At 34.1% G+C, this 25106-nt stretch overlaps 1 long non-coding RNA gene, 1 other non-coding gene and 1 pseudogene across 3 annotated transcripts in view; 1 reads left to right on the top strand and 2 right to left on the bottom strand.

Moving 5' to 3' along the window:
- The window catches only part of LOC143636166 (uncharacterized), a 108732-nt gene that overhangs the window by 37941 nt on the left and 45685 nt on the right, over positions 1-25106 (bottom strand). The gene's annotated exons all lie outside the window — the stretch shown is intronic.
- On the top strand, positions 263-2676 carry LOC143636165 (growth-regulating factor 1-like; annotated as a pseudogene). The gene is made up of 4 exons (XR_013154193.1): positions 263-417; positions 642-824; positions 897-1215; positions 1798-2676. The product of XR_013154193.1 is annotated as a growth-regulating factor 1-like (transcript).
- On the bottom strand, positions 17259-17339 carry LOC143636214 (small nucleolar RNA snoR8a). Its single transcript, XR_013154199.1, has one exon. It is a non-coding gene; the product is annotated as a small nucleolar RNA snoR8a (small nucleolar RNA).

Here is a 25106-nt window from a genome sequence, read left to right as displayed (position 1 = left end):
TCCTGCTTTGTTCACATACACTTCCCATATCATCATAATATCATATGCTTGCTCAAATAACTCCAATGCTCCTCCATCTTTTTCTGATGACTATCTCATTTCTTACATAAAAAAAGACTCCAACCCCTTCTATGGATTTTGCCGGTGGTTTAGATGCTCTGCCTCTGCTCTCTTCAGACAACCATAATAATAATAACAACAATAATAACTCTGCCTTTGATTTCAAACTCAAACATCAACAGTTGTCTCTTTCCACCTCTGCACACCCTGATGATTTGTTAAAAACAATGTTGTTAAGATCCAACAACAACAACAACAACAACACTGGTCTTTCTGATTCACAAAACATGCTTAGCTTTTCCACACCAAACACCCCGTGGTCTCCAGCATTACATTGTTACACCCGAAACATTTCGGGTATGTTCTTTTGTTTTTTCCCTCTATTTTTGTATACTATTTTTGGTTATAAACTTATAATACAAAAAGAGGTTGCAGCCTGATTGCCCGTTTACCTGCATTGTAAATCGTTTGGTTGTTTATTAATGAAAAGTATCCTAAATCAACTCTTAACTTTTTTTTTTTTAGAACGACAACTATATTATAAAATAGCGAAAACTTATTTTTTATCTGATTGTTTTCAGGTTACGGGTTGCGAGGGCCGTTTACGCCAACACAATGGATGGAACTAGAACACCAAGCGTTGATCTACAAATACATTACCGTCAACGCACCGATTCCATCTAATCTACTTATTCCGATAAGAAAAGCCCTTGAAACGGCGGCGTTTTGCTCTTTTCCGGGAACCAATCTCCGGCACGCCGCCTGTAATTGTTTTTTTTAAATAAATTTTAAAGAAGTAAATTAAATTTTAATAATATGTTTGTGTTTGAATTCAGATGGATGGGGTGGTTTCCACATGGGTTTTTCAAACAATTCGGATCCGGAGCCGGGTCGGTGCCGGAGAACCGACGGGAAGAAGTGGCGGTGCTCACGGGACACCGTGGCAGACCAGAAGTATTGTGAACGGCATATGAACAGAGGTAGACATCGTTCAAGAAAGCCTGTGGAAGGCCACACTGGCCATTCCGTCAACAACGGACGAACCATTAACACCACCACCACCGCCGCCGCCGCCGTGGTATCTACTCCGGTGACCACAGCCGCCTCCACTGTTATTAGCCGGTTAAACCAGCAAACTCCACACCAGAATAATAGGTAAAATTTATCATATTTTAATTTTGCTAATATTTGTTTTTGGGTTTTTTTAAAGGAAAATAACCAAAAATATCTATTATATAAAAAATATAAAATATAAAGTTTAATCTACTAATATTTTTCCAAAAATGTCTTCTCATATAATACGAGTAAATTTAACGGTATATACGTACGCTCCAACAATATTAAAAACCACTTAAAAACCGTCACGTGCCTGTGTTACACCAATACAAACGATCCTACGTAATAATACATTTGGATTTGACGGTCTTTAATTTGAACTTGTATTAAAGGGGAATTTAACATTTAGGCCGGAGACCGCAAGGGCATAATTTTAAGTTTAAATCCAACATATTTTTTTTGAAACAGGAGATGATAGACATTTGGCTTAAGTTAACTAGTGTTGTCTACCATCGGAGCGTATGAAGTCACATTTTGACATTAGGTTACCTCAATAACCAAATTTTATTTGTCGTTCAAAAAGAAAATTTCATTTATAAAGTTAAATTGACCATTATAAATTATTATTCTTTTACTCCTTTTTTACTAATCTAATTGTGAAATCTATGAACTCTTGTGCAGAAGTTTTATAAAAAATGAAAATATGACGTCTGACAAAATACAAGATTCAACAGTCCATTCCATGTTATCACCATCATCAATTGGTCTAAAACAAGAAGCAATTTCAGTACCTTCAGAGTTCGGATTCGTATGCTCAGACTCCTTACTCAACCCATTACACAAAACCGACAATTTAGGTCAAAAAACCCCAAATTCTCTTCACCAATTCATGGACGATTGGCCGAATTCAGACAAACCCCACTTCATATCATCGAACTCATCCCTGGTTAACGAAAGACACAATTTATCGCCTCTAAGAATGAGCTTAGGAGTCGGAAAACGCCACTGCCCACCACGTGTTTGATGAAATGTCTAAACCAGGAAACTGATCCCGGTGTCGTGGGAAAACTCATCGGGTGGGCCGTTAGGTGAGGTTTTGAATCATAGTACAAACAACGGTCCGTCGGCTTTAAATCTGATGACGGATGGTTGGGACAGTCGCCAGCATATGGCACTGTCTCCTACGGGCGTGTTGCAAAAGACCGGTTTTGGTTGTTTTTCAAGTAGCAGTGCGGGGAGCAGCCCGAGAACAGATAATAGTCTGCCTGCATCGACGCTAGTCGCTTCTTCGTTACCTTTGTTGTAAACGTTTAACCGTCATGACATGTGTTTGAAAATTTAATTTATTATATGTATGTTAAGTTGATTTGTTTATGTTTTGTTTGTATTTTTATGTTTGGGGTAATACAATACTTGTGACCAAATTTAATGAAATTCAAATGTTGTTGGTACCAAATTTAAGGTGGTATCATCAAGTGGGGTGTGAGAATAAAAGGGGAGTTGGAATTATGAATGCAATATTTGGTTGGTGGGAAGCAGGTTTGTTGTTGGGTGGGTGTAATTGTGTGGGGATATATGAGTGAGGCCCATGTCCACTTCTTTTATCTGCAAAACACTCTTTCTAAAAAGCCCTACTCAAAATATATGTCATTAAGGTGCCATGATACTTTCTTTGATGATCAGTTTAATGGTTATGAATGTTGAATTGCGATTTCGTTATCACATTCGTCAACACGCGCATTAAATTGTTAAGTTGTGAAGTATGATTGTTGTTTTGAAGGACCACGGCTTGCTTTAGTTAGTTAGTTTGATGGTCCGGAGGCCTAAAAAAACTTTATCTTGTTAAGGATTAAATAGTCGCTTGAAGGTCCCACCCCAAGAGACGCTTCAAAGAAATTTAGAAATTAGGGTTTGTCGATTCATCATCCCTGGTTGTTGGCATTTGTTTATGAAGCGATGGGCTTTTCTCGACACATCAAGTTTGTTTGGAGTCTCATCGATACCTCTCGATCGACAATTTACCACTGTTGATTGTTGATATGTAATATGGTAATGAAAATGAGGAGATTAGTGTTGTCTTCTTTACCGACCACCGTTGTCATCTTCTTCTTCTGACTGTACAATGTAATATATGAAACAACTTACATTGTTTTCCGGTTTCTATATTACAATATTAGAACTTTGTGTCCTAAATATGCCATTTAATTAGTGGCTTACTAATCAGTAATCATTAAGGCAAACTAGAGCAAGTTAAGTCTAAAACTAAATATATTAATGTAAGTAGAGGCAACTATCACATTACTTTAATGTTTGATTACTTGTTTCTTAAGGTATGGTAAAAGAAATTGGAACTCTGAAGATAGAAATGAGGTCAATGAAATTACATCTTGTTAATATAGTAGTAATACTATAAACATAATATGATTTATTAAGATCTAGCAACAACAGTTAGATATTTTAGTGTAATTGGATTAATTGGTCGACTAATGCAATCATAATAAACATTAAGCAAGTTAGGGATGGGCGGAGTGCACACTTATTATGGTTTGCTACTATGTTAGGGGCGAAGCTCCTTTCAAACAGGGGTCCCGGGGTAGTGCCTCCGGTTAGTACCTATTAGGGTCCAAGAGGCGGCAACCCTTGGCTGTTGATGAGATAAACATTGCATGTGTGTTTCTTTGCTTGTTTACTTCAGGTTCATATTTGCTCACGAAATCATAGTATGTTCTTGATATTACAGAGTTTTATCTGAAATCATACTAAGTTCTTTATCTCATTATAGATATATAGCTATACAAAGAGAGGTTCAATCAAGTTGAAAAATTGTTGTTTCTAGATTTCTTAAGATCAAGAGGTACCATTAGTCTTTTGACTGTGACCATGATGTAAAAACGACCATCATCTTGATTTTAGAATCATGGAAAGATCCGATCTATGTTTGGTTTGTTAAGAACATAGTGTTTTTCCTTCTCAAAATGTTACTAAACGAGTAGGCTATTATGGCTAAACTAAGTAGGGGTGTGTTGTGCACGGTTTGGTTCGATTAATGGCAATTACCGAAGCCGTAACTGAACACTTCGGTTATTAAAAACAATAACCGTTCGGTTTCGGTTAATTCAGTTTCGGTTAATCGGTTATTAGCGGTTAATGTGGTTCGGTTAATTAACTGAGAATTAACCGCTACACAAAAACATTTAGCACGTACTAAATTTTTGTTGACCATTGTTAAGAATTTTACTAAAATCATAACAATGAACAATATAAACAATTAGGTAGTACACATTAGTTACAAAATATGCATAAAAGATTACTCATGAACTTAGTTTTAAGTTTTAACATGTGAAGAGCTAATGTCAAAGCAACTATATAAGATAATAAATGCAATTTAAGGTCACTCTCATTCGATTTGAATTAAACCCACAACACTTTTGTTCAAGCTCTAAGAAGAGAAACTATAACATCGTGAAATTTTCGGATAAAAAATGCCAAGTTTTCTAAGTCTAAGGACTAAAAATAAGAATCTGTTATTCAGTCCGATCGCGATACGCGATCCCCTAAGACCAACGTCATCGCGTATCGCGATGACGTGGTCTGACAACAAGACACGTGCCCCGCCACGTGTCCCCACGTGGCAAAGCTACGTGGTGACTCATCAAGGCTAGTCACGATACGCGACGGCTTTTCTCCTGGACCATCGCGTATCGCGATGGCTTCCCGAGTCAGGCTATAAATATGTACCATCAACCCATTCCTTCAACCCACAACTCAGTTTTTATATCTTTCTCTCTCTACCTCAATAAGCCTGCCACGGTAATACCTAGTAATCCGTGCCCAAAACCGATATTTACTCGAATCATGTGCCATAAACCGATGATGTTGCATTGAAGTGCGTGCCATCCCGAGAAGACCCAACGTCCCTCCTCGAAATACGTGCCGATGAGTTTTGAAGACCGGTGAACCTCGTTTTGCGTGAAAGAAAGTGTTGATCAAGATTCTCGAAGTGTGCAAGCGTTGAGGTGCTGCCCGAGAGTCTAGAATAATATAAGAAAAACAAGGTAGGGATAATGCCCGAATAAAATATTAATATACTATTAAAAGGCTTAAACCCTAGTCGAGGGTATACTCGATATCTCGAAAATAAACAAAAAGAAAGTATAACAAAGAAAAGTATAAATAAGAAATATGTGATGTAAAATATATCTTTGTTATTGATATGATCATTATTTGAGCTTCTTAAATAATAAGTTAAGAAATAAATTATACGTTTCTTCTTGAAGAAGAAACGTAGTGTTTAAGAAAAATAAACAAGTAAAACTAATAGTTTAAACTAGTTAAAAAAGAAATGAATTTTGAACTAAAGGTTCATAAAGAAAATATAATTGAGGTAAAGATTATACAAAAGAGACTAAAGGTCTTAAGCCAGATTAAAGATCTGGTAATAACAAAAGGTTATATTCGTACTATATGTATGAGATAGCTCAAGAAAGACCGATCAGTGAAGTGAAGCTGATCCTTTAAAGGTGAATACGTCCAACTTTTATAAATTGTATTATCGAGTCAAATAAATGAATTACATGAGATTACGTATCTCTAAAACATTATAACCAAAAATAATCGCTGGCCTCAGGCTGTCGTGTACGTTTGTTTGGATCCTTACATATGTGGTTAGACGGTGCGCACACCGCGCCACACCTGGTTATATTCCTCCATCACGATGGGTCGGGCCTAAGTTACGTCCGAGAGAGGGTAATCATGTGTATATTGATGGCGGCTAAGTAATCTTGAACGCTGCGGAGTTTGCTGAGCGGTTTCGAATAGAGCTTAAGTTTGTAATTGTGTTTTAAGTTTTAACTTGATTATTCCTAAGCCACGATGGGCCAAAACATAATTTATGTCTTGAGGGGTATTTAAGTAAATAAAATATTTTTAGGCGTCAGCTTATTCACCAGCATGTGTTGCTGATGTATTTTCAAACTGTTTTTCAGGTAATGAAGATTAGCCGCTTGAAGAATCGAAGTTGACATCTAGGCGATCTGATGACTCAGATAATTTTTGTTAAATGTTATGTTTAAATGGTGGTTTGTACAAAGACAAGTAATCTTTTGTATACATTAACCTGGAACTTTTATATCCCGTGTTTTGTTAATGTAAATAATAATATAATTCAAACAAATATATTTTCCGCTTTAAATTCGTAACTCTGATTAATTTACAAAAACGGTACCAACTGATAGTCACACGCCTAGGCCCGAGATGGGGGTGTGACAGAAACAATGTGCACATCAATGCGGTAAGTCTTTTACCTAATTTTGAAATTTCTAGTGTTGAAGTTGATTCACCACCACAAGTTGTTGAGGGAGTGGTGGAAGATGTTAGTGATGAGTATTTGTGTTGGTCAAAATGAAACAATTTTTCAAAATAATTCAGAATTAAAATCAAATGAAACATCTTTTTGTGAAAATTGTTCATGTGATAAATGTTTAATGGGTAAATTGGCCACATAAGAGTTGATAAGGTGGAGAATAACACCACCTCAAATAAGCTCCAAGACCCGGGAGTGCCACTTTTATCAATTCAATTGGGAAATGATGTGGTGAAAACAGTCAATTAAATATTAACTAAATTAAACAAGTAATAAAAACTAGCCTTTAGACTCAACTACACAAAACACCGGCAAGTAAGTCCGGAATAGGGAACCCACAAGACTCTATAAATTACGTTAATTAACTAATTAAACTCAACTTACGACACGACTATTTATTATTAATGTTAATTAAAAAATAAATAAACAAGTAAACTAGAAACAATAAATAAATCACAAGATCGAAACCAATAAGAGAAGGAATCTACCTAGGTAAGAATCCCATGTATCAACAATCAACAAACAATGGACAAATAGCATGATATGAAACTGATTTTCTACATATATTCATCTAACAAACCCTAGAGGACCCTCAATCGCATCAAGTAAAATCCTAAAGAATGAATATTAGATTATTAAGCAATCAGTTATATTGATTTTCTCACAGTTATCAAATAGGGTTGATTAATAGTATCTAAAGCAAGCAACTCACGAAACACTAAACTCTAGATAACTTGATAAACTTATCATGACATCATGAACAAGGATCAACATAATAACCAAGCAAGAATACTGTCACCAATCTAACCTAGAATGCAATTGACCAAGATACATGAACAACTCCTCACCTTACATCTATTGGAATTTAGCAGAGCATTTAAAACCCTAACCAACTATCAACAAGCTTCTATGATCTAATAGGTCTATTCAATCACAATAATCAAAACACCGAGTAATGATTAAACATAAACCCTAATTCTAAAGAACACAATCAAAAGATTTAAGATCTATGTGAAGCAACAGTTAACAATCAATCAAGATAACAAACATTCATATGCATCATGAAAGCAAAATCAAGTCTTTACTATTAAATCAACAAAACCATAATCAAATCATTATCCAAAGCAAGAATTAAGCATCAAACATGTTCATTAAACCTAGGTAGACATGAAGTCTAGCCTAGCATAGTCATAATTAAAGACAAATGACTAAAACAAGGAACAAAGAGACAAATCATGAAACATAATGAACAAGAACAGTGAAAAAGAACGAGATAACCCATCGTAATTGACCCTTGAACACTTGTATGAAAGCTCTATGATCTTCTCTCTTCCTAGCCTCCAAAAAACCTTCAAACCCTTGGAAAATCGGCTGCCAACCCCTCTCCATTCGTCTAGGTTAATAACCATATATATATATAACAAGCTCGGCCTTTAATTTGCAAAAGATAACTGCCCAGAAGCCCTAGGCGCCGCGCGACGGGCTTGGCCTCCCCGGTCGCGCGGCGCGGCACACATCAGGAGGGAGTTCATTTTTTTTACTTTTTATTTATTATTAAATCATATCAAATCTCTTCCTTGAACTCCAAGTAACGAATAGGAACCTTTTAGGCCTTCTTTTCCTTGACTCTCAAGCCACCATCTACATGAAAACAAATCAAAACTCTAAGTGTACCAATCATGTAACCAATGATGAGCAAAAACGAACTTAAACTTCAAATGAAATGACAGAAAGAATTAAAGCTTAACATGCAAGATACCAAAAGATTAAAAACATGATAAACATAAATAAACTTGACTCAAGACCTAAATTAATAAAAGATAAACGAAACACGAACTAAGCCGAACTCAAAACATTAAATAAACATAACTTTACAAGGGATTAGAGATGTATAAATAAATGTATATCAGGGAATTAAAAACTGATCGGGCACTTCTAGATCTTGAAGCACGTGTTAGTATCATGCCCGGTAGTTTATATGATCAGTATGAATTTGGCCCAATAGAAAGGCACCACCGTGGTGTTGGCGGATCAAACTCATACACTCCCTTATGGCATGGTGAGTAATGTAATGGTTCAGGTGGAGGACTTTTTCTACGTAGTTGACTTTCTTGTACTTGACTATGCTAAACGTGTGAATAATACACAACCACAAGTCATATTGGGTACGCCATTCATTGCCACAGCACATGCAGTAATTGATTGTGCTAAGGGGGTTTTGGGAATCAAGTGTGGAGACCGTGACAAACAGTTATCATTGTTTGCAAATGCTACTAACCCTCTTGCTGACAAGTGTGTATCCTTGGACATGGATCACACAAAACTGGAATGTTTTGTGATTGGTAGGTCAGTTTAGAAGAAGGGATTTGAGAAACAACAGAGTGAGAAGGTGGCACAGAAAGGTAGCTGACCAAGGAAGAATAAGGTGAGATATCCACCCAACCAAAATGATCAAGAGTGGAGATTGAGGATGTTCGGGTCAGATCCTGATCTATCGGAAGACTTGCAGCAATCGACTGAAGAAAAGCTTGCTTATAATGAGAAGGTTGCACGGGAGAGGGCCAGACACCCACTTGAATGCCATAAAAGTTTCAAAAGGGTGGTAATTATACATTTTGTGTATTTTTAGTTTGCATTTTGTTTTAGTATGTATTGTACTAATCATATTTCAAATGTACCATCATAGCAAAGCTAAGTGTGGGGATACTGCACTGGAAAACTTGGGATTTTGATATGTTCGGTAAAGTTATTGACTATGAGGTTTCCATTAGTCTACCCAGAGTGCTTTCGTGTTCTTTTTGTTGTGTTTAATCCAGGTACGTGTATATTTTGTTGTATTTGGAACTTTGTGGGTGTAGTTCACTATAATACTCACGAGACCTCACTCGTCCACCTGGGCTACCGGGGGTTTTAAGGGCTTGTTGCATACGCTAATGCAATCGTGATTCCTACGAATGTGAGTTAGGTCTTTTAACATTTTTAATTAGTTTAACAAAATTTATTATGAAATTAATTAATTCGGCTCGGTAATTGTTTTGATAATATTAATAGAAAAATCAGTTTTACATTACTCCTAAAAGACCTATGTCTTACTCTGTGAGAAGCTTGCTTCTACACGTCTCGAGACTTTGCAGATTTTGTTGTTCGGTCGGTACTTGGTTGAGACGATTTTTTACGAGAGTTACGAGCCACATTTTCGCATTGCATTATTATTCATATCAGGTGTTTTCGGTTTCATAATCTATTTTGTTATTTTTGTTTTAAGTGTTAGAATTTATCACACCCCAAACCACGGCCTAGGCGTGCGACACGAATGTTGGTACCACATTTGTAAATACATCAGAGTTACGTGATTAAATCAGAGGTTATATTTACGTGGATTAAAATATTATATTATAAAAGACGGGATTATAAAATACCCGTTTATTGTTTACAAAATATTACTTGTTCTTATAAAACCACCATTTCATGTTTAATGTTTAACAAAAGAATCCGAGCCATCGGATATCTAAGCACTTTGAGCGTTCCAAGCTCCTATTCTTGATTACCTGCAAAATTTATAGAAAATACGTCAGCAACACATGCTGGTGAATAAGCTAACGCATAAAATATTTTCTTTTACTTGATTACCCCTCGATACATAACTTAGGTCCAGCCCATCGTGGCATAGGAATAATCAAGCTTTAAAACAAAACACAATTATAAACTTAAGTCACACACAAGACACCCCAGCAAACACCGCAGCGTTTGACATTACTTAGGTACCATACGTATACACATGGTCAATCTCACTCAGACGTAACTTACGCCCGACCCATCGTGGCGGAGTCATGACCAGGTGTGGTGCGGTGCGGTGTGTCCACCGACTTTTTACCACATATGTAAGGATCCAAACAAACGTACACGATATCATGAGGGCTAGCGATTACTTTTGTTTATAATGTTTTAGAGATACGAAATCTCATGCAATTCATTTCCTTTATTTGACTCGATTAAACAAGTTTATAAAGTTGGGCGTATTCACCTTTTCAAAGGATCAACTTCAATGCACTGACCGGTTCGGGTCTTTCCCTTTGTTTGCTATCTCGCACCTATAGTACGAGTGTAACATTTTGTTAGTCGGATCTTAAATCCGGCTTAAGACCTTTAGTCTCTTTTTATAATCTTTACCTCGATTATATTTTCTTTATGAAACTTTTGTTCAAAACATCTTTTCTTTATCTTAAACCTTTAGTTTAAAAGTATATTTTCTTTCTTTTCTTTTATAAGTTAAAACTCTTTCTTTTAACTTATTTACTTTACTTTTCTTTTACAAGATAAACCTTTAGTTTTACTTGTTTTATTTTTCTTAAAACACTACGTTTCTTCTTCTTTAAGAAACGTATACTTTTTTTACTTATTATTTAAGAATAGTGTTATTAAACTTAAATAACTTTAAAACAAAGAATAACATCATATTCACATTTCTTTTCTTTTATATTCTTTGTTTATGTTTTCTTTTGTTATTTATCGAGGTATCGAGTATATCCTCAACTTAGGGTTTTAAGCCTTTATTAATTTATTATTATTTTATTTGGGCATTATGCCTACCTAAGCACACAATCGAGCAGCACTTTCGACGCCGCTTTGTTTTCTTGAACTTCTTTAATCTACCCTTTTTTGACACGTTTATCGAGTCACTCCAATCTTCATGGCACGTACTTCGAGAGGATCGTCGGGTCGTCTTGTGATGGCTCAAACTTTGAGATGACGTCGTCGGTACTTAGGTATTGATGGTTTAGTGGCACGAAATACGAGGAATCAGGTACGAAAATCGAGGTGGTCGAGGGCACGCTTTACGAGGCTAAAAGAGATGTTTAGAGAGAGAGAGTAATGTGTGAAATTTTGGTGTGAAGAATGAGATGGTCGAGCTTGCTATATATAGGCATTTCAGGGGACCCATCGCGATACGCGATGGTCCCTTGATTGACCCGTTGCATATCGCGACGTAGGTCTGGTGAGTCATACATAGCTTAGCCACGTGGCAGACGTGGTGCCACGTGGCGAACGTTGTGCCACGTGTGGACACGTGGCGGGACACGTGTCCGGCTTGTCAGACCAAGTCATCGTGTAACACGATGACGTTGGAGTTTGAGCTATCGCGTATCGCTCAAGGCCCATTTCTTGGGTTTGCCTTCTGTGACGTCGCGTATCGCGACCAGAAAGGAAACCAGAATTTTTTTCACTTTTGATCCTTGGACTTTTGGAATTTTTTATTTTTGATCCGATATTTTCACGATGTTACAGAAGTATAATTGTATATCAAATTATAGCCCCGAGTTTTAAAATTGTTAAACAATCAATTTCAACCTCGTCCTCCAAATGTTCTTTAAATGTTTCATATTTTTAACATTGAGGACAATGTCAACCTCAAGTGCAGGGATGGGGGGAAATTGAAATTTTTAGCTCGATAGTAACTCGAAAAGTGTTAGGAAACCAAAGTTGTTAATTGTGTCATTAATGCAAAGTTATAGGTTTCTGGTCTTGGTTGGTTTTTCAGCTTCTCGCTAGTTTTCCTCACAATAGATTTCAAAAAGAGAAGTTGAAAATGGGGTCGTTTAGGCGGGGATAACGAGTCAAGGGAACTGGTATACATGTTTCATATCGGCAACCTATATTTCCAGACATATTGTGAGACAGCCTTATACTTAATACACATATTTTATAATAAATATAAATCATGTCTTATCATTTATTAAGGGTAACCGGTATGTTTCACAGAATTAAATATTGCTTGTCATGTGCTTATCGAGATCTTAATACAACCACATATATGGAGATTAGGACTTTAGAAAACCACGTACATCATTTTTCCCTTAAAGAAAATTCATTACTCGACATTATTCCCCTAGGAGCCCATTTGGACCTTATTCATTTTTAATTTGCTAAACCCACATTACACACCATTTTGACTTTGGCTTTTATTTTAGTTTAACCATGTGTGATGAAATTCAGTTCGTTATCGAGTTGTATATAGTTGTAAAGCATTGTACACAGTGTATGTATGTCTTGGTAGAGTTGTAAATATGTAATGTCAAACTTGAATATATTTGTTTCATTGTATCGTTTATCAAAAAAAAAGAAAAAGAAAAAAAAAGAAAAAAACAAAAAAAAACAAAAATAAGTTATCAATTTATGTTCAGTTTGTAAATAGCAGTTTGTTTGTATTTAATTTGTTTATTTGTAAAACTAGATTTCATTCACCTTAGTCAATAATTTCTTTGGGTATTTTGAATATATATATATATGGGATATCGTAAAAAGATGAGTGTTTCTAAAAAGTGTAGGAAGAAATCTGGATGGTTGGATCTTGGTTATCAATGGCTAGGATAGAAAGATTGAGTAATTAGAGGAGTGTTTTATTTTTAAGGCTTAGATTGGTGTGTTAAAGGGCGCTTTTTTCATATAAGTTTTGGTAACATTTAGAATGTCAACTTAAACTAGGAAGCTCCTGCTTTATATGGAAACACAATGTAATTATCATTTTTTAATCCGAATTTAAAAAATAATATCAAGAACATCACAACTCACAAAATATATTACAATGTGTTTTAAATAAAATAATAATCAAAATTAAAACAACATCAAATTTTAATCCAAATTTAAAACATAATACCAAGAACACCAAGAACAAAAACACACTTTCATTAACATAAACACACCAGCTTAATTACCCGAAACCACACTATTATTCTATTTTTAATGTAGGTTCGTTCAAAATTTCATCATTTTTCTCGATCGTTCATCCAAACTCACTGTGTTTTATATTTATACTTGTTTTATACCACTCCAGGGACATAATCGTGTGGTGTGTTATATTATATATGGAAGCATTATTTATCTATTATTATCATTTTTTAATCCAAAGTTTAAACACAACACCAAGAACATCACTAACAGTGTGTTTCAAATTAAAATTTAAAAAGAACACCAAATTTTTATCCATATTTAAAACACTACAGCAAGAACTAAAACACACTGACTTGAACATCATAACCAACATTAATGCACAAAAACAATTTGTACTTGATTCAAACCAGTTACAAGTAACCAATATTTTTAAACAAAAACACATTTACACGTTTACAAATAACCAAAATCCACAACACCAACAACTTCCATGAACAACATCATGCACCAAAACACAATTGGTTGAATATGAGAAACTAAAACACACTAAAACAATAACACGCCATGTATGAAGATGAAGCACAATAAAACATACATCATCAAACAAAAAATAACACAATCGAAGAACAATAACACATCGTTTATGAACACCACCACCATAACATTATTGAATTGATTAAAACTTTATAACATAAAACACTATAACGTCACTTAATAATCAAAATACTATAGTATACAACTTTTGTTGTATTCAACTTATGGATGTAACCGGTGGCGGCGACGATGTCATAGAACTATATGCATATCTGAAAACCACCTTCGTAAACTTTAAAATAATATGTCACCATTTCTATCAGTTATTCAAGTCCCATAAACACAACAAACAATAACAGCCTCAAAGATCCCGATCTAACAACGTTTCACTGGATCCTCACGATACATATTCGGAAACACAAGTAACTTCAAATTACTAACAACTCGTGACATATCTCGCTTCATCGTATACCATACCAGCTCCGTCAACATGTTCAGCACCGACATAAATCCGGCCAAACTCGACTGATGTTGATCGTTCCATGGAGGCACGGAGGCGGGGTTTCCGAAGAAGTGGAGGAATGTTGGATTGAATGAAAGAGGAGGGATGAAGGCTCGTGAATTGTGGTGGAGATGGTGGCAAATGTTGGATTGATAAATTGAAAATAATTACTAAAACTAAAAATGAAAATAATATATCAAGGAGTGGTATAACGATAATCTTGATTATAAAATTAAATTAATAGGAAAATTGGTGTAGTTTTTTAGATTTACAATATGGAAGAATTCATTAAATATAGATCCATAAAAATAGGAAATCAGTTATCACTAAAAATTATCATAGTTAGTTAAAATTTAATAGACCAAAATGCTCATAGGTGTGTTATTTGTTCTATGCCACATGTCAATTTGTGGTGGCTTCCTACACTTTCTAGAAAACTTCAGCTTGAGTATTTTGTTATAACTTTGATATTTCATATGTGCTTTGTGTATTTAAGGTAATTGATCGTTAAAGTTGCTAAATTGAAGATTTGTACGGGCATGAAATGATATCTCAGGAAGACCAGAGCATGATTTGAAGTCCTGGGAAGTGTTACAAGGATTTGGAAAGAGTATGAATGTCATAAGCCAATGTTAAAACAGAACAAGATGGGTTTTCAAAACGCGACCAAAAAGTAAAACGGGCATATCATGTGCTAAAAATGAGTTACAGGACCAATATAATATATGAATTTTGGGTTTCTTGACGAGAGGAATCTTAATTTAAGGTTTTCTTAGGTCCCGATACAAATAAATCAATAATTTCAAATAAATTATTTAAATCAACTCGTTCTGGCTCAAAACTCGTTCCCACAATGTAAATGTTATAACCATTAAAAGGTCATGAGGTAGTTGTTTTTGAGTTAAGGATTTAAGTTAACAAAAAGTGAGATAAGTGGACAGACCAAAGTGAGATGAGTGGACGAACTAAAAGTTGTGCCATTTTTACACGCGGTAACTTAAAAGACTATGTTGCCCCTAAAATCTCATAATTGAATCTAAAGCAACAAGTTTTGTATTTTTTTAAATTCTTTCATGTTTTTTATATAATAGATATACAGATCATATAATATTTTAATCATAAGAAAATGAAAATAAAATATTTTGATATTGTTGGTGCTACTTGGAGTTATAGCTCAAACCTACGTACCAAAATAGAAATGGTCAACCTCTATATAAATTGATACCTGAACAGCAAACCACCACTCTATACAAATTAAAATGGGATCTGCCTTCACTAAATAATCTTACTAAGCTGTTTCTGAACCCTTGTACTAATAGGACTGAATTCAAAAGGGAATTATACATATCTCCACATACACACCCAGCGACTTCTGTTTTATAAGAATATTGTTAGTTGTTTCGACATATAACGTTTGGTAGTACCTCAGAGCTCAGACAAATGAGTTCGAGTATTTAAGAACGTTTGTTTTGAGTGACGTGGATTTAGATACTGATGTAACACACTTTGTTCAAGCAGCGGTAGTGGGAATTCAACCGATTATATCACACAAATGATTGTTGCGCAATCAACAAGACACGAGTGTGAAAGCTAGAGGTAGTAATATAAGGATGCTAAGGTGAACGTGTGAATAAACACAGATGAACCGCATAAGAAATGAAGTTTTGTGGAAAAGTTTAAGATTCGTTGTTGACACGAATAAGATAAGGTTAAGAAGATTAAGATTGTTTAGGTATATAAAAGGGGAAACATGTGACAATTAAGAGGTGGAAAAGAATACACGGACATGGTTCCGGATATGAATATAGATTTAAAATTTTTCGAATATAGATTTAAAATTTTTAAGAGATAGCAATTTGTAGAGGTAATTTCAACCATATTTAAAATACTTATCAGGTATTTGATATACCTGGTTCCGGGTATGAAACCGGTTTGGGTTTTCAAATATTACCGGATACAAATCAGGTACAATTCAGGTTCAAGTTTTAGTACCAAAATGCATACACTCTCTCTACTCCACAAGTAAAGTCATGAACAAGTTCGGGTATTAAAAACCAACGTAAAACACAAACCCGGAAGCATACATTAAAAAAACCTGGAACCGGTCTTTTTACCCGACTATTTAACACCGTAACTCATATCCGTCCTTACGAGTGGAGTATTGATAGAGAATGGAATTCGGTATCAAAACCCATACCCAAACGCGACCCGATCTGTACACAGAAATACCCTAAACCGAAACTGATTCCATAGCTAGAATCAGTTTTTCAGATACCATAAACCAGGTTTTTAAAATACCAGATAAATACCCAAAAATAGCTGAAAATACCTCTAAAAATGATACCCTATAGCATGTCCAATCCTTCACAAAAAATTCCTGGAAAAAAACCTAAAAATAGGGTTTGTTCAATACTCAAAGATAGAGATAGGGTATTCATATACCCTGTACTATAATACCCGAAACAAACCTGATACATAGAGTATGGTTTTTAGTGACAATGCCCAAAACCGAAATATTTCCAATACCTAGTCATTCCCAAAAAAAACCAAACCCGATTACATACCCGAAACCAGGCATTAAAAAACCCAAATTGCGCACCTCTATTATCCTTTAGCATATCTATTAGCCCATCTAACAAACGGAAGCCCAAAACAGCTACATCTGAACAATAGTCCACAGTTTCTACTTGACCACATTGCCGTCACTACGAATCGTCATTGCATATTTTGCTATGATGAATTCTCAGTTACTGGTTTGGTTGAACAAGTTCTATATTGCTACAGTAGACTATAAATATTTTAGGGTTACACATTTAAAAAGACGTATGTATAAAAATACATGCCATATAAAAACTGAAGTTTGTATAGGCTAGAAATAATCAAATATGGAGGCGTGCGTAACCCTAATCTATAATCAAATTAGGGCTTTAAACACCACCAATTAGAAATTAAATATTGGGAGATGCAATTTATACAGCAATACAAATCACTGCATATTAATATTTAGGCAAACTCCTTTTTAACAAAATAACTATCAATTCTATTAAAAATAAAATCAATTAGCATTTGAAGTAAGTTGCTCATATTCTATGGGTGTAGAAAAGTCGATCATGACTTTCTGATACAAATCTTTCATTTTATAATCACTGCAAACCGCCATCAAAATTATAATTGAAAAACTGTAAAACGGATCGGATTTATGAACAGAAATTGAAGGTATGAATACTTGAATTGAAGAAAAAAGAAAAGACGGCTGTTGGTGTGTTTTGGTGGTGGTGATGAATGAGTATGTATGTATGTATGTATAAGGTGGATGATAAGAGGCGCCGTTCCGAAACCCTAATTTGATACGATGTGATGAAGAAGTATATTTGGGGGTATAAATGAATAATGGTTTTTGTTGAGGGGCTTTATTGTAAAATATATTTGCAAAGGGTTTTCAGCTCCATTGGCCATGTTATTTCTTAACAACCAATGAGTTTTAACTTTTAAGAGGAAGTGAAGATTTATTACAATGGCTTAATTTTGAATCTGATCCTAACTGGAATTTATCGCATTAGCCTTTAGGTGGTGGGTTTTTCTAGAAGGTTTGGGCTACCAGGCGCTGTCTGTGATCGTGGACGTATGAATTTGCATTTTGTCATTGGGTTACACTGGATGACCAGACATTAGTCGTTTATCGTTAAAAACAAATTTCATGATAAGTATTTGAATTAATCATCTAAAGCACTAATGCTGTGATTATATATTGTTAACATCTCAAACACCAATTTGCCTATAAAATTCTTCCAATATCAATTTCATTCAATTATTCTACTGTCTTTTTTTTTATTAAGATTCATTTAACCTTAAACCCTTGTTTTGATCGGTTCTTTTATATTTGAATTTGATATCATGAATTAAGTATGCACTTTTATTGTTTTAATAAAAGTCCGTCTCAGTTTGAGTTTTGGTTGATTCTTTACAAATCGTATAGCTTTTGCAAAATTTTTACGAAGTCTAAACGTATGCTTTCCTTTTCCTAAATCTGCCCCCAGCAAATACACAATTAGTTAATACCAAAATTAAGTCAACTTGTTTACTAATTCATACGAACAAAAACTCAAAGCTAAGTTATGAAAGCCGACTTCAAGAATAAGAGGTTAAAGGGGGGATTTACCTTGGTGTCCTTGGCGAACAACGAATTCAAACACTCTTCCTTCATTTCATCGTCAATTTATAGGTTAATCTTGTATGTTTAGTTGCTCTTTCCTGTTTATTGTTCTTCACACAAACAAATCAATATTTGTTGTTAATGAAAAAGAATAAACAAACTTAATTAAATTATTAAAAACCAGATTTTAACACGCTATTGCTTCAGTGGCGGACTAGGGTATAGCCCGTGTTACACACGGGTGAAAAAACATATCAATAAACATAATAAATTTAAACAACAAATTCAAGCGACACAAAAATTCTTTAAACATTCGGACCAAAACGTTAACCATTTACATTGTCTAGATATTAAAAGTTAAAAGTTACAATAAGTTAATGTACATCGAACAACCAAAAAACATCAACAAAAGACATAAACATGTTCTTTCATATTAAACCACCATCAACTTATTCAAACATTCTATCAAAAGAAACTCATTTTACTTCACCACCTGAAAATATAATAAAACAATAGTATACAAATTAAATATACCATAATAACATATTTAATAATGAGTAACATTTGAACATTAATAAAGTTAGTCAAATACCATCCTTAACACTATAATCAAAATTTAAATGTATATAAGTTATTATTGTAAAGAGAATATATATTCTATTTAAATGTTAGTCAAATCATTATTATGAATCATTACTTATAAATTAAAGGTTAAATTATATGCAAAATTTGATTTACATTACATAATAGATGTTGAAATCTTATTCTGTTTCGTGAATTTATTTTAGGAAGTAGTACTTTTAAAATATTTAGAACGAAATTTGAATTTGTAATAGTATGAACGCTAAGTTGTAATTTTATAACAAAAATATAAATAATAGCATACTTGTAAACTATAATTTTAATAATTTGTAAATTTAACATAATCTGAATTAGAATTTTTTGTTCACATAAATATAATATTGGAAAAACAGTTGGATATACAAAAATGTCGGAAAGTATAAACAGGACATTAATATGTTAGTCAAACATATATATTCCAAATAAAAATACGATTTATGTATAAACAGGACAACTTCATCAAATAAAAATACGGTTTAAATAGGAAACCTGTTGATATATATTCCATATAAATGTTAGTCAAACAATTATTATAGACATTAATAAGAAATTCAAATTTAAATAATATACCAAAAATGTAGAGAAATACCATAGACAAATTCGAGATCTTCGTTTACTTATTTATGTAAAATATAAATTAGTCAACTTATTATTATGTATCGATTATGAACCATTAATTTTAGAAAACTTATTATTATGTAAATTATGACTAATTATTTCAAATTAAGTTGTTATGATATAAAAAACCATATATAATTACGGTAAACTCATATTAAATTTGACTTTGGTGAAATTTGACTTGAAATACAATAATTGTATTATAAATGGCAGTAACAAAGTAATATAAATATGAGTTTGACCATCATAACTTATTTGAATTTGAATTTGACCACCTATAAATCTCAATCTCATCTAACAAATCAATCAATCAAATAAGTGACAATATTCATGTTAATTAGGTTATTTAAACAAATTAGGAAAGTCAAACTAACTAAATTGTATTAATGGGATACTTAATTGAGTCATTTATTAACGCGCCGGAAAAAAAATATACATTAAGGTATCTCCGATATACATGAATATTTACAATTAACTAAAATTTATGAAATTGAATATACATGAATATTCAAAAAAGTAAATATACATCAATATATATATAATACATCTTATAAAGTCATGCTCGATCCGTGAAATTATATTATATGAGTCGGACAATAACCTGAAATAATAAAATCAAAAATTAATATTGATATTATGGATTTTTGAATTATAAATAATAACCGGAAAATTTTAAAGGTGTTACCGGAAAAACGAAATTGTGAGAATGACCATGGTATATTGGATTTTTTTGTAGAATTTAAAGAGAAATGATCTTGTATCAGTCTGGACGTTGACCTGAAATTATAAAGTAAAATATTAATGTTGATATTATTGAGCATTTGATATTTAATTTCTAACCAGAAAATTTGAATGTCTTACCGGAAAATAACAAATAATGATAATAACCATGGTATCTCCGATTTTGATTATCAAAGTAAAATGAAATCTTCAGTAAATCAATCGGGTAAATAACCTGAAATAAGAAAGTTTTGTTAGAACATTGATATTATGGAAGATTATAATTATAATTTATAACCGCATAATTTAAATGTAGCTTACCGGAAAAACGAAATAATGATATCGTCGATGGATGAACCGAATTTTCATCTAGAACCTAGAATAACATGTAAAACAAATTAAAACACGAAAATATAAAACTTCAAACAAATATAAAACAATCATTGTTATAGGTATAACGCATAACTGGAAAAACTTACCGGCAATGCTTACCGGAAAAACGTAAATAAGTAGAAATATTAGCTTTATCGTCGTTTTTGATTTAGAACCTAAACTGATTTAAAAAACCAGTTAACAATGAAAATAAAGATAAAAAGGTTAGATCTACAATAACCGGAAGAAAATATGATGTAGCCGGAAAAAGATATAACCTTGCCGGAAAATCATATAACATTGTTGGCCAGTAGAGTATAATATATAACCTTACCGAAAAACGATTAATCTCGATCTACATTACCGGAATATAGAAAATGGTGGAGTTAGTAAGCAGAGAGAGAGAGAGAGAGAGAGATTAAATGATTATGGTGAAAAAATCTTAAGGTTTAAATAAGTTTTTTTGGTGTGTGGTGAATGACATGTGGCAGCATAATAGACACTATGAGAATGGAAACATGGTGAGTTAGAGGCCTAGATGGACAACCTAGTAGAAGGACATGTGGAGGAATTGTATTGATTTAATAGATTAGTAAGATTGACTTATTGTCAGGGGGTGCTAGCCCCCACTTAACCTCTAAGTTTCTAAGTATAGTTCTTGCAAAAATAAATCTAATATTAAAGATCCCTCTTGAGTTTTATTCATTGGCTACAAAAGTCCTTTATTCTTTCCTGTTAAAAACTAATTTAAAAGCCTATTTTATAAGAAAAAGTCTTTCAAAGTCCACCAGTAAATGGTTCGAGGCCCAATTCAGTTTTTGCACTAGTAGTATGTCCACCAATAAATGTTTTATTCTTGTAACGACTAGCTAGGCGATCTATTTATCACTATGATCTTCCATGTTTGTACAAATGAACGGTACACATTTTTTTTGTTCGTAAAAAAGATCAGGTGATTTAGGCCCTGTTTGTTTTTTTAGAGATTTAAGTCTGAATCTGAATACCACATCTGAATATTAAGAGGTGGTTCAAATGTCTGAAATCTGAATCATTAAGAGGTGGAGGCTAGAGACGAACCTCTAGTCGTCGGAGATGGAGCCTAGTCTCCGGGTTAGAAGTTAATGGAGGCCGGAGACAAACGTATGTTTTTTTTGGGTTCAGAGGTTTTCAGACCCACTAAAAGCTCTTACTGGTTCAGATGCTATTAAGACGCTGAACCTCTTAATGCCAGAAAAAAAACAAACAGCCCCACGTCTGATTACATCTGACCGAATCAGACGTTTTTCTCTATTCAAAGAAAAGAGGCAAAAACAAACGGGGCCTTAAATTCTATTCATTTACACCCATGGGCCATGGTCAACTTAATGCCAAGTTATAATGTTTGTCTTTAGTATTTGATTTGATCAAGTCTTTCTTATGGAAAGAATAGTGTGACAAATGACAACTTCCGCATTCTCTTATTGATACGGCTCTTGATTAAAACATAATTTATTAAATGGAAATGAAAAAATAAAATAATTTATCAAACAGTCACTGTCGTCTGTCAACAAAGCCGTCTAAGGTTAACTTCACAATCCTTTTTGTAGTATTTAAGTTGGTGGTCATTGTATGTATATGGATCAAACGAAATTCATTATTTTATCGTACTCAGTATATCCCACTAATAGCAATGCTATGGTAGGGTCTGAGGAGGGTAAGATGTAGACAGCCTTACCTCTATCCCATAGCTGCTTCCGGTGAGACCCCCGGCTCGATAGTAGTTTTGAATCAAGCCTTGGACATAAGACACATAACACTCAATCATCGGGACACCGGCTGATTAAAATAAATTCATTATTTTATGAATAATAATAATGTAACACCACGTCTCTACCCTCTTTAATTTAGGCCTAAAATACTAACTTAGAAAGTATAAGGACAAAAAATAAACGTTTTGAAATTTTGGACTTATCGCGATACGCGACGGGGTAAGGATTTACCCATCGCGTAGCGCGATGACCTTGCACATAAACCCAGAAATTGGCGGTCTGGTGATACGCGATAGCTCAATCTAGGAGAGCATCACGTAGCGCGATGACCAAGTTAAGCAACCTGGACACGTGTCCAACCACGTGTCAACACGTGGCACGCTATGACAGGCCACGTGTCACCCGCATATAAGGCGGCGTCTTTTTGCGGCATCGCGATACGCGATAGGTCACAAGGAACCCATCGCGTATCGCGATAGGGTACCGAATCAGCCTATAAAAAGGGGTGACGGGTATTGAGCTCTTCTCATCCTATCACACATCCATATTCACATAGTTAGCATCGAAAGGCGTGCCCGATAGCCGTGACAAGCTGACGTGTCATTTTTTCGTGATTCGTGCAAGGAACGAAGTCATAATCAAGTAATCAGCATATAATCAAGTAGATCAAGATCCTGCCTTTTTCTTGTTATCAATCTAAGTTCTCGTTTAAGGTAGGAGTTATGTTTAAGTTATTTACATTATAGCTTAGACTATCAATCGAGGCTATGGCCTATAACCTTGATCGTATTTTACAAACATTCATTCACAATCAAGTTTTCATAAATGTTACTTCATGACGAAGTAATGTTAAACGAAAGATATATTTTTTTGACGGGCATGTAGTAACTGGAAGGGAGATATCACTAGCAGTAAGTTTCTTGCCTAAGGAAAAATAATTCGCATAAATCCCAATCAACCGAGGGACCCGTTTACTTACCTGGAGAAACTTATAAACGTGATAGAACCTATTAGGCCAAAGCATGCTATATCAAACGTCACATAAAACTAAGTGTTTTCATTCACAATCAAGGATAAAAGATTTCAAGGTTAAGCTTACAATCATAGCTTAACATCATTCAAAACATTCATACGAACCTATTTATGTATAGGTGAAGTATCATTCACAATCAATCAATCAGTCAAGGTTTCCAACACCGACGATACAGGTGAATACGTTAACCTTTTTAATCAGTCAAAACATATTATACTCAATGAGACGAACGGGTGTTTGTCTTAGGGAGTCAATCAATGTCTACATGAGATCATGCAATCTCTAAAACTTTATAATACAAAGTAGAAAATAAAGTCAACTCAGACCGAATACACATGTGTCTGGATCCAAACATAACCGTTCAGCCTAATCATTCTAAGGCTACGTGGCCGCAGGCTAATGGTCATAACTAGTCTCCCGGAAAGGGCTACGTGGCTCGGGAACAATTGTGTGTGTAGCGCAGTGGTACATAGACCAGAAGTAGAAATGCTTCTGCTGAGTTTGTAGAGAAAACTATATTTGTATTATATTGTCATTCAAATGTTTTATTGAGTCATACGTGTTCACCAGCATATAGCTGACGTATTTTTCCAACCCATTGCAGGTAATTAAGCATAAGTAGCGTTAACAAGGATTGGAGTCTTATTGAAGATAGAAGCGCGTACATGATGGCTCCGTTTTTTATATAAAAATCCTTGTAATATGAAAACATATCTTTTGTAAACCAATACTCGGATATTTAATTCCCGAGTAAATTTTCAATGTAAATTAATATTATATTCAACCTAAAGTCTTCCGCTAAAATTAACCCATAAACTCTGATATATTTACAAAACAGGTACCAACTTGTGGTCACACGCCTAGGCCCTAAGTAGGGGTGTTTCAAATAAATATTAAGCCTAATTTTCTTCTTTTGGTCGTTAAAGAGGGGCATATTGACAAAGTGACCAACTCGTAGATGAGCTTTTAGGAACATGTTAATTCAAACTTGAAATAGAATTATAAAATGTTAATCAAGTTTCAATATAGTTACAGTCATTTGTATTTTTTTTATATAACAAATATCGTTTAAGTTTCGATATTTTGAAATTTCCTTATAAACGTTAAAGAATTATAAAATTAAGTGATGTAAATGGAAGATATATAAAGGCAAGGGATCCTCCCACACCACCCTGGATCCTCATACACCATTTTTTATCCTATACGGTCGTATAGGGCTATACGGTCGTATAGGACCTGAATCGTGTAAGATTGTGTCTGAGGTTGTCGGCCATCGTTTATAGTGCCTCATATAGGCCTCTACGGGTCGTATAGACCTATACGGCCGTATAGACATTTTTTTAAAAAAACTATGATGACCATATACACAATATATGTGATTTATAATGGTCGTATTTGGCTCGTTTATCTTAACGGGCTTACATGTTGAGCTCAAGCTTAGCTCGTCAAAAGCTCAAGACTGTTTGGGGCTGATTGACCCAGCTTGTTTATTATTAAACTTTCTAAAAAAATTGAGGTCTTTTAATATTATAGACATACTTGTTGCTTACATATAATAAAAATTTGAGGTTTTTTTTAACATCTAGTTCACATACATTAAAATAAAAGTGCACCCCAAAATACATCATGTTTCGAACACATAGTCCACATACATAAAA

The sequence above is a fragment of the Bidens hawaiensis genome, unplaced genomic scaffold (genome assembly GCF_021521415.1).
Source record: "Bidens hawaiensis isolate Kalapana, Puna unplaced genomic scaffold, B.hawaiensis_p1.1 tig00007801_1, whole genome shotgun sequence".
Taxonomy (NCBI): Eukaryota; Viridiplantae; Streptophyta; class Magnoliopsida; order Asterales; family Asteraceae; genus Bidens; species Bidens hawaiensis.
This window is presented reverse-complemented; position numbering and strand designations above follow the sequence as displayed.